Source organism: Sebastes umbrosus, chromosome 2 (genome assembly GCF_015220745.1).
Source record: "Sebastes umbrosus isolate fSebUmb1 chromosome 2, fSebUmb1.pri, whole genome shotgun sequence".
Taxonomy (NCBI): Eukaryota; Metazoa; Chordata; class Actinopteri; order Perciformes; family Sebastidae; genus Sebastes; species Sebastes umbrosus.
This window is the reverse complement of record NC_051270.1, coordinates 19756435-19767435: the sequence shown is the minus strand read 5'-3', so window position 1 is coordinate 19767435 and position 11001 is coordinate 19756435. Positions and strand designations below refer to the sequence as shown.

Genomic DNA, 11001 nt, shown 5'->3' with positions numbered 1-11001 from the left:
TTTTTTTCAAATAATTTTCAGACTTTTTTTTTTTTTAATATATATTTTTCAGACTTTTTTAAGACATTTTTCAGAATTTTGCTTTTGGACATTTTTCAGACTTTTTTTTAAATATATTTTTCAGACTTTTCTGGACATTTTTCAGATTTTTTTTTTTTACTTTTTTTTCAAATATTTTCAAGACATTTTTCAGACGTTTGCTTCTGGACTTTTTTTTTTAAATAACATTTTTCAGACTTTTTTTTCAAATCTTTCAGACTTTTGTGTCAGACATTTTTCAGACTTTTTTTTTTTTTTTTTACCTTTTTCAGACATTGTTTAGGACTTTTCTTTTCCAACATTTTTCAAACTTTTTTTAGACATTTTTTTCAGACATTTTTCAAACCTGTAAATGTAATTAGAGTATATGTATGGCTCAATAAGGAAGCTGGTTAATAATTAATAATTGACTTATGGAAAAGGGGTGGGATTAAATAACTTTATACTTCTTCTCACTCCTTTTCGAATATGTAAATCAAGGCATCAAATGTTGACAATTTACTTTTCATTGTATATAAATACTACTTGTTTCTGACTGTCCACTTGTTGGTATGATCATTCTTTTTCCTTATTTTTTTTTTTTTTTTTTGTATTCTACATGCTTGAAATAAATTTTGAAATGAAATGAAAAATGAAATAAGCAATGGAAATAAACCAAAGGATTCACTTTGTATATTGAGCTCAGAAGCTTTAAGAGCAGCAGATAGTTCACCTTTTCAATGCAGCTTAAACAGGGTTGAGATCTGATAACATTTAATTTTATTTATTTATTAAAGATTTATGATTCATACAATTGTGTTCAATGCAAATGATTATACTCCATACAGCAGGTTGGTACAGTGATTTGGGAGACTGGCCCTGAACCAGAAGACCTGGTTTTACTCTCAAGCTTCCACTGTGCTGAAGTGTGCCAAAAGCAAGGCACTGAAACTATATATTGTGACGTAACCATTTACTTTTCAAATGATGGTGAAAAGTCCACTGCTAACATCCAAAATTACACTGATGTCCAAAAAGTGAAAATACATTGTTTTTTATTACATTTTCCTAACATTCCTAACTGACATTTTACATGACGTACTTTTTTTTAAATTTTTTTTTTTTTAAAAAAACTAACCTAACATCCTGACTTATCACGAAATCTTTTCATCACGCACTATCTTGGCTAACATTCCTAACATACCTAACATGCTATACTATTGACTTTTTTTTTTTTTATACATATTTTCAGACTTTTCTTGCCATTTTTCAGACTTTTGTGTCAAGACATTTTTCAGACTTTTTTTTTTTACATACAATTTTTTAAGCCATTTTTCAGACATTTTTCAGACTTTTGCTTCTGGACATTTTTCAGACATTTTTTTTCAAATACTTTTCAGACTTTTTTTTCAGACTTTTTTTTTTTCAAACATTTTTCAGACTTTTTTTTTTCGAAAACTTTTCAGACTTTTTTTTTTATATATATTTTTTAAACTTTTCTTGACATTTTTCGGACTTTTGTTTTCCGGACATTTTTCAGACTTTTTTTTCCAACATTTTTCAGACTTTTTTTTTTCGAATACTTTTCAGACTTTTTTTTATACATTTTTTAGAAAAAAAAGCTTCGGCCACTCGTGATGTGTTCGGTGTCCCATGGAGGTTTCCAAACACCTCTCGCCATTCTGCCCTCCCAGACTGCTCCCCAGCCTGTCCTGGAGGCATCTGTGAACACCAAAGTCCTCCTTGAAGGCAGATTGCCCAAGGGTACACCTTGTGTGAGCAACTTGCGGTCCCTCCATGGGCTCAGAGCTCTCTGACATGACTGAGTCACTCTGAGCTTCACATGCCTGTCCCTCCGTGGATGGAGGTTGAACGCATTCAGCCACCGCTGCAGGGGCCGAGCCCTGAGCAGGCCCAGCGGAATCACCAACACTGCTAATGATATCAACCCCAGCAGTCTCTGAAAGTGAAGCAACTGTAGGCGTTTGCCCAGTCGGAAGATACGCAAGACCGTTAGGATTCTCGCAACCCTCTGAGGGGTAAGGGACGCCTTCATCACAAGTGAGTTCAGGCAAAGCCCCAAGAATACTGTTTCCTGCCTCGGTTCGAGGTTGCTTTTCTTTAAGTTCACCCTGAAACCAAGGGATTGGACATGAGCTAAGACCCTCCCGGTATGCTGCATGACCTGTTCGCGAGATGAAGCGCAGACCAGCCAGTCGTCCAGGTGTGGCAGGATCTTTAAGCCTGCACTCTGGAGTGGTGACAGATCGACAAATGGGGACGTGGAAGTACGCGTCTTTTAGATCGATAGTGGTGAACCGTTCCCCTTGCTCTATCGACTCTAGAATGTGCCGTGTGTGCAGCATTCTGAACGGCAGAACCTTTATGTAGGTATTTAGGCGCTGGAGGTCCAGGATGGGACGTATCCCACCATCCTTTTTGGGAGCAAGGAAATATGTTGAATAAAAGCCAGCTTGCTGTTCGCTGGGCCTTACCTTCGCAATTACGTTCTTCTGAAGGAGGATTGCAATCTCCTCGGACAGAACTTTTGCCTGGAATGGGTCCTTGACAAACGTCATCTGGACCCTGGAAAAAGGTGGGGGCCGCCGCCGAAATTGAATTCTGTAACCCCTTGCAACAGTAGCCACTACCCAGGGGTCTGAGACTTCCTTCTCCCAGCTGTCCAGGCGTAGCTGGGAGTGAACCTTGGCGGCTTCCCCACCACTCCTATGCAGAGGCCCCCTGGGTCCCTGGACCTTTGGGGGGGCGTCTCCTTTGAGGAGCCCCTCTTGCTGTACGCCGGGGCTGAAACCCTTGATGCTGCAGTCGCAGTCTTCCTGCAGCATCACCCGAACTTTGTGCACCTGAGCCCTGGCGCCTGCCACGCATCAGGGTGATCGGCCTGATGTTCTCCATATGCCGGCAAGTCCCTAGGGGAGATCCCCTCCGAACAAGCCGCAGTCAGTGGAGCTGCTCTCTGAGCCTCCATTCTACTCACCCTGTCTGCCAGACCACGAATGGCGGCCAGGATTTGAGACTGAGTATCCACCTGCCCCCAGTAGTCAATGGGGATATATGCACTCGCTGGCTCAAAGGTATAAACAAAAATACTGCTCATAAGAACTAAAATCACCCCTTTCCTGTACGCGGACGTACAAGGGGGAACAAATAACCAATCCCACCTACTGCGCACAGAGGTTTAAGGGGGAAATGAAAACGCCCTTTTAAACACAAGGGGAATGCAAGGCAAAATCCTTGGCTAAATGAAATATGCCGAAAGGTGGATTCGAACCCCGGCCTACCGCGGTAAGAGCGCCCGCTCTACCGGGTGAGCTATAACACTCAACGGGCTTTTTTCATCGGCGCGCGACTGTTTAAATAAATAACACCACAGAACTTTTGCCTTTGGACTGGGTCCTTGACCAGGGCTCTGGATGACCCCAGGCAGCCTGGAATTGGTGCTGCTGGCCCGTTGGTCTCTGCCTCGTCGCTGCAGGCCGACTGAATGTGCGCTGCACGCTCTCTCGAGTACGCAGAGACTGTTCAGAGCTTTCTCCAAGACACTCTGGGAGTCAGAGTGAAAGACTCTAACCTTACCTTACCTTTTTCAGACATTGTTTAGACTTTTCTTTTCCAACATTTTTCAAACTTTTTTTAGACATTTTTTTCAGACATTTTTCAAACCTTTTTTTTTTTACGGATATTTTTTCAGACTTTTTTTTATATATATTTTCAGACTTTTGACATTTTTTAAGACTTTTTTTTTTTACATAACATTTTTTAGACCTTTTTTCAGACATTTTTCAGACTTTTGCTTCTGGACATTTTTCAGACTTTTTTTTTTCGAATACTTTTCAGACTTTTTTTATATATATATATATATATAATTTTCAGACTTTTCTTGACATTTTTCAGACTTTTGTGTCCGGACATTTTTCAGACTTTTTTTTCCAACATTTTTCAGACTTTTTTTTCCAACATTTTTCAGACGTTTTTTTTTTTCGAATACTTTTCAGACTTTTTTTTTATATATATATATATATATAATTTTCAGACTTTTCTTGACATTTTTCAGACTTTTGTGTCCGGACATTTTTCAGACTTTTTTTTTTCAAATATTTTAAAGACATCTTTAAGACTTTTGATTCTGGACTTTTTCAGACTTTTTTTTTTCAAATAATTTTCAGACTTTTTTTTTTTTAATATATATTTTTCAGACTTTTTTCAGACATTTTTCAGACTTTTGCTTTTGGACATTTTTCAGACTTTTTTTTAAATATATTTTTCAGACTTTTCTGGACATTTTTCAGATTTTTTTTTTTTACTTTTTTTTCAAATATTTTCAAGACATTTTTCAGACGTTTGCTTCTGGACTTTTTTTTTTAAATAACATTTTTCAGACTTTTTTTTCAAATCTTTCAGACTTTTGTGTCAGACATTTTTCAGACTTTTTTTTTTTTTTTTTACCTTTTTCAGACATTGTTTAGACTTTTCTTTTCCAACATTTTTCAAACTTTTTTTAGACATTTTTTTCAGACATTTTTCAAACCTGTAAATGTAATTAGAGTATATGTATGGCTCAATAAGGAAGCTGGTTAATAATTAATAATTGACTTATGGAAAAGGGGTGGGATTAAATAACTTTATACTTCTTCTCACTCCTTTTCGAATATGTAAATCAAGGCATCAAATGTTGACAATTTACTTTTCATTGTATATAAATACTACTTGTTTCTGACTGTCCACTTGTTGGTATGATCATTCTTTTTCCTTATTTTTTTTTTTTTTTTTTTGTATTCTACATGCTTGAAATAAATTTTGAAATGAAATGAAAAATGAAATAAGCAATGGAAATAAACCAAAGGATTCACTTTGTATATTGAGCTCAGAAGCTTTAAGAGCAGCAGATAGTTCACCTTTTCAATGCAGCTTAAACAGGGTTGAGATCTGATAACATTTAATTTTATTTATTTATTAAAGATTTATGATTCATACAATTGTGTTCAATGCAAATGATTATACTCCATACAGCAGGTTGGTACAGTGATTTGGGAGACTGGCCCTGAACCAGAAGACCTGGTTTTACTCTCAAGCTTCCACTGTGCTGAAGTGTGCCAAAAGCAAGGCACTGAAACTATATATTGTGACGTAACCATTTACTTTTCAAATGATGGTGAAAAGTCCACTGCTAACATCCAAAATTACACTGATGTCCAAAAAGTGAAAATACATTGTTTTTTATTACATTTTCCTAACATTCCTAACTGACATTTTACATGACGTACTTTTTTTTAAATTTTTTTTTTTTTAAAAAAACTAACCTAACATCCTGACTTATCACGAAATCTTTTCATCACGCACTATCTTGGCTAACATTCCTAACATACCTAACATGCTATACTATTGACTTTTTTTTTTTTTTTTTAACACGACTTTTTTCATCACGCACTATACTAAGCTAACATTCCTAACATACCTAACATGCTATAGACCTTTTTTTTTTTTTGGTGACTAAGAGTCATGGAATGAGGGGAAACAGAGAGAGAGAGATGCGGCAAAGGTCCACAGGTCCGGATTCGAACCCGGGTCGACCGCGGCTAAGGCTCAGCCTTAGCCATACATGGGCGCCCGCTGTACCAACTGAGCTAGCCAGGCGCCCACTAGTGCCATTTTTGACATACTATATAAATCTAGTTTTCATGACTTTTACAATGCCATTTTTCGGATGTACTATGCTATACATTTTTTGATGACATTTTGATGACATACTAAATACTATACTACACTATGACATTTTACATCACTAAAGTTAATGATTAATAATTGATTTATGGAGAAGGGGTGTGATTAAATAAGTTTATACTTCTTCTCACTCCTTTTGGAATATGTAAATCAAGGCATCAAGTGTTTGAAAATGTATTTTTCTTATGCTTTTCATTGCATGTAAATACTACTTGTTTCTGACTGTCCACTTGTTGGTATGATCCTTTTTTTCTTTCTTTTTTTTGTATTCTACATGTTGGAAATAAATTTTGAAATGAAATGAAACGTTATCCAACACCTGCCATGTGCAGCTTAACACAAGCTAACTATTTCTTCTTACTATTTGAAAAAACAAGTTGCATCAGCTAACACGGTAAAAAAAAAGAAGAGCTAAACAAAGTGTAACAAAATACGAACCATTTAAATAGAAGGAAGTATAAAAATAGGAGCAGTATATACAGTATTGACAATAAACAAACTATTAACAAAAGTGCACCAGTGGAAAATGATATTGCACAGTGAGTGTAGGAGCTAAAGTCTACAACTGTAGCTACTGAGGTGATTAGCCCTGGACTGACGCGCTTTTCGCTGTAGATGGTACCTTTAGTTGTCTGTTGTGCTGTACAAAAGTGATCCTGAGTCCGCTCGTTGGTTTTACAATAACAGTTCATTTATTCTTAATATGGTATTAAAGAAGCAAGTCCAGTTACCATAGCAACGAGTAAACAATAACAACACGGCAAACAATTCAGCGTCCCTGCGGTCAAAACCCTTTGCCCTTCCGGGCTAAACCCTGACGCCAACAACACACCTCCTTACCTATATACCCGTGGCTGGGTCAATCAATTAACACAGCGCCACCTAGTGTTCCTAAAAGTGAATTACACTACAACCTCTGTATGCCAGCATACATCATACATCATGTTTTGGCTCTTACAGTGAGAATGAAATGAATGAATGAAATTCCACCTGAAAAATATCAGGTAATTGTCAGTTTTTGGTGTGTAAGTGGTCTACTGGGAGAAAAGATAACAAATAGTCAATATGATTAAGATAAATATATCAGTAATGAATTGGTATTGTGATAAAGTCATATTATAAGTAATGATTTGGTATTCTGGATTGATAACAAATTTAAATTTTGATAAGGATAATTACATCAGTAATTCATTTATATTTCTGTAAGACACAGATTAAAGGTAATAATTATAGTTACAATAATTATAAATAATAAAAAGTATAGTTAGACAAATTCAGGAAAATGTAATTAGAGTATATGTATGGCTCAATAAGGAAGCTGGTTAATAATTAATAATTGACTTATGGAGAAGGGGTGGGATTAAATAAGTTTATACTTCTTCTCACTCCTTTTCGAATATGTAAATCAAGGCATCAATCATTTACTTTTCATTGTATATAAATACTACTTGTTTCTGACTGTCCACTTGTTGGTATGATCATTCTTTTTCCTTATTTTTTTTTGTATTCTACATGCTTGAAATAAATTTTGAAATGAAATGAAAAATGAAATAAGCAATGGAAATAAACCAAAGGATTCACTTTGTATATTGAGCTCAGAAGCTTTAAGAGCAGCAGATAGTTCACCTTTTCAATGCAGCTTAAACAGGGTTGAGATCTGATAACATTTAATTTTATTTATTTATTAAAGATTTATGATTCATACAATTGTGTTCAATGCAAATGATTATACTCCATACAGCAGGTTGGTACAGTGATTTGGGAGACTGGCCCTGAACCAGAAGACCTGGTTTACTCTCAAGCTTCCACTGTGCTGAAGTGTGCCAAAAGCAAGGCACTGAAACTATATATTGTGACGTAACCATTTACTTTTCAAATGATGGTGAAAAGTCCACTGCTAACATCCAAAATTACACTGATGTCCAAAAGTGAAAATACATTGTTTTTTATTACATTTTCCAAACATTCCTAACTGACATTTTACATGACGTACTTTTTTTTAAATTTTTTTTTTTTAAAAACCTAACCTAACATCCTGACTTATCACGAAATCTTTTCATCACGCACTATACTTGGCTAACATTCCTAACATACCTAACATGCTATACTATTGACTTTTTTTTTTTTTTTTTAACACGACTTTTTTCATCACGTACTATACTAAGCTAACATTCCTAACATACCTAACATGCTATAGACCTTTTTTTTTTTACATAACATCTTTTAGACCTTTTTTCAGACATTTTTCAGACTTTTGCTTCTGGACATTTTTCAGACTTTTTATATATATATATATATATATAATCTTCAGACTTTTCTTGACATTTTTCAGACTTTTGTGTCAGACATTTTTCAGACTTTTTTTTTTTTTTTTTTACCTTTTTCAGACATTGTTTAGACTTTTCTTTTCCAACATTTTTCAAACTTTTTTTAGACATTTTTTTCAGACATTTTTCAAACCTTTTTTTCAGATATTTTTGAAACATTTTTTTTTTACGGATATTTTTTCAGACTTTTTTTTATATATATTTTCAGATTTTGACATTTTTTTAGACTTTTGTGTCCGGACATTTTTCAGACTTTTTTTTTTTTTTACATAACATTTTTTAGACCTTTTTTCAGACATTTTTCAGACTTTTGCTTCTGGACATTTTTCAGACTTTTGCTTCTGGACAGTTTTCAGACTTTTTTTTTTATATATTTTTCAGACATTTTTTTATATATATATATATATATATAATTTTCAGACTTTTCTGGACATTTTTCAGACTTTTGTGTCTGGACATTTTTCAGATTTTTTTTTTTCAAATATTTTAAAGACATCTTTCAGACTTTTGCTTCTGGACTTTTTCAGATTTTTTTTTTTACATAACATTTTTTAGACCTTTTTTCAGACATTTTTCAGACTTTTGCTTCTGGACTTTTTCAGACTTTTTTTTTCAAATAATTTTCAGACTTTTTTTTTATATATATATTTTCAAACTTTTCTTAACATTTTTCAGACTTTTGTGTTCGGACATTTTTCAGACTTTTTTTTTTTTTTTTTTTTTTTTTTTTTTACCTTTTCAGACATTGCTTGATTTTCTCAAACTTTTTTTAGACTTTTTTTTCAGACATTTTTCAAACCTTTTTTTCAGACATTTTTCAAACTTTTTTTCAGTTTTTTTTCCAGTATTTTTCAAACAAACATTTGTTTCAGACATTTTCAGACTTTTTTTTGGACATTTTTCAGACTTTTTCTTTTTTCGAATATTTTTCAGACTTTTTTTTTTATACATATTTTCAGACTTTTCTTACCATTTTTCAGACTTTTGTGTCAAGACATTTTTCAGACTTTTTTTTTTTACATACAATTTTTTAAGCCATTTTTCAGACATTTTTCAGACTTTTGCTTCTGGACATTTTTCAGACATTTTTTTTCAAATACTTTTCAGACTTTTTTTTCAGACTTTTTTTTTCAAACATTTTTCAGACTTTTTTTTTCGAAAACTTTTCAGACTTTTTTTTTTATATATATTTTTTAAACTTTTCTTGACATTTTTCGGACTTTTGTTTTCCGGACATTTTTCAGACTTTTTTTTCCAACATTTTTCAGACTTTTTTTTTTCGAATACTTTTCAGACTTTTTTTTATACATTTTTTAGAAAAAAAAGCTTCGGCCACTCGTGATGTGTTCGGTGTCCCATGGAGGTTTCCAAACACCTCTCGCCATTCTGCCCTCCCAGACTGCTCCCCAGCCTGTCCTGGAGGCATCTGTGAACACCAAAGTCCTCCTTGAAGGCAGATTGCCCAAGGGTACACCTTGTGTGAGCAACTTGCGGTCCCTCCATGGGCTCAGAGCTCTCTGACATGACTGAGTCACTCTGAGCTTCACATGCCTGTCCCTCCGTGGATGGAGGTTGAACGCATTCAGCCACCGCTGCAGGGGCCGAGCCCTGAGCAGGCCCAGCGGAATCACCAACACTGCTAATGATATCAACCCCAGCAGTCTCTGAAAGTGAAGCAACTGTAGGCGTTTGCCCAGTCGGAAGATACGCAAGACCGTTAGGATTCTCGCAACCCTCTGAGGGGTAAGGGACGCCTTCATCACAAGTGAGTTCAGGCAAAGCCCCAAGAATACTGTTTCCTGCCTCGGTTCGAGGTTGCTTTTCTTTAAGTTCACCCTGAAACCAAGGGATTGGACATGAGCTAAGACCCTCCCGGTATGCTGCATGACCTGTTCGCGAGATGAAGCGCAGACCAGCCAGTCGTCCAGGTGTGGCAGGATCTTTAAGCCTGCACTCTGGAGTGGTGACAGATCGACAAATGGGGACGTGGAAGTACGCGTCTTTTAGATCGATAGTGGTGAACCGTTCCCCTTGCTCTATCGACTCTAGAATGTGCCGTGTGTGCAGCATTCTGAACGGCAGAACCTTTATGTAGGTATTTAGGCGCTGGAGGTCCAGGATGGGACGTATCCCACCATCCTTTTTGGGAGCAAGGAAATATGTTGAATAAAAGCCAGCTTGCTGTTCGCTGGGCCTTACCTTCGCAATTACGTTCTTCTGAAGGAGGATTGCAATCTCCTCGGACAGAACTTTTGCCTGGAATGGGTCCTTGACAAACGTCATCTGGACCCTGGAAAAAGGTGGGGGCCGCCGCCGAAATTGAATTCTGTAACCCCTTGCAACAGTAGCCACTACCCAGGGGTCTGAGACTTCCTTCTCCCAGCTGTCCAGGCGTAGCTGGGAGTGAACCTTGGCGGCTTCCCCACCACTCCTATGCAGAGGCCCCCTGGGTCCCTGGACCTTTGGGGGGGCGTCTCCTTTGAGGAGCCCCTCTTGCTGTACGCCGGGGCTGAAACCCTTGATGCTGCAGTCGCAGTCTTCCTGCAGCATCACCCGAACTTTGTGCACCTGAGCCCTGGCGCCTGCCACGCATCCAGGGCTCTGGATGACCCCAGGCAGCCTGGAATTGGTGCTGCTGGCCCGTTGGTCTCTGCCTCGTCGCTGCAGGCCGACTGAATGTGCGCTGCACGCTCTCTCGAGTACGCAGAGACTGTTCAGCTTTCTCCAAGACACTCTGGGAGTCAGAGTGAAAGACTCTACCCGGTACCACCGGCATGTTGCTGAGCTCCTTCCTGATGTTCTCGGGGAGGGTTGTCTGAGCTAGCCAGATCTGTCTGCGGGCCATCATGGCTGACGACATAGCGGAACCGATGTCACGAGTAAGCTGAGAGTGTGTGGACAGTGCCGCATCTAT

The 11001-nt window shown here is 36.9% G+C and overlaps 2 long non-coding RNA genes across 2 annotated transcripts; both read right to left on the bottom strand.

The window, feature by feature from the left end:
- Positions 1 to 775: 775 nt before the first annotated feature.
- Positions 776 to 5648, bottom strand: LOC119500089. Its single transcript, XR_005209534.1, has 3 exons — positions 5340 to 5648; positions 1157 to 1213; positions 776 to 1023 (listed from the first exon to the last, which is right to left on the bottom strand). It is a non-coding gene; the product is annotated as an uncharacterized LOC119500089 (long non-coding RNA).
- Positions 5649 to 7786: 2138 nt separating this feature from the next.
- LOC119500106 lies at positions 7787 to 9414 on the bottom strand. The gene is made up of 3 exons (XR_005209547.1): positions 9396 to 9414; positions 8790 to 8821; positions 7787 to 7874 (listed from the first exon to the last, which is right to left on the bottom strand). It is a non-coding gene; the product is annotated as an uncharacterized LOC119500106 (long non-coding RNA).
- Between the last annotated feature and the right edge of the window lie 1587 nt (positions 9415 to 11001).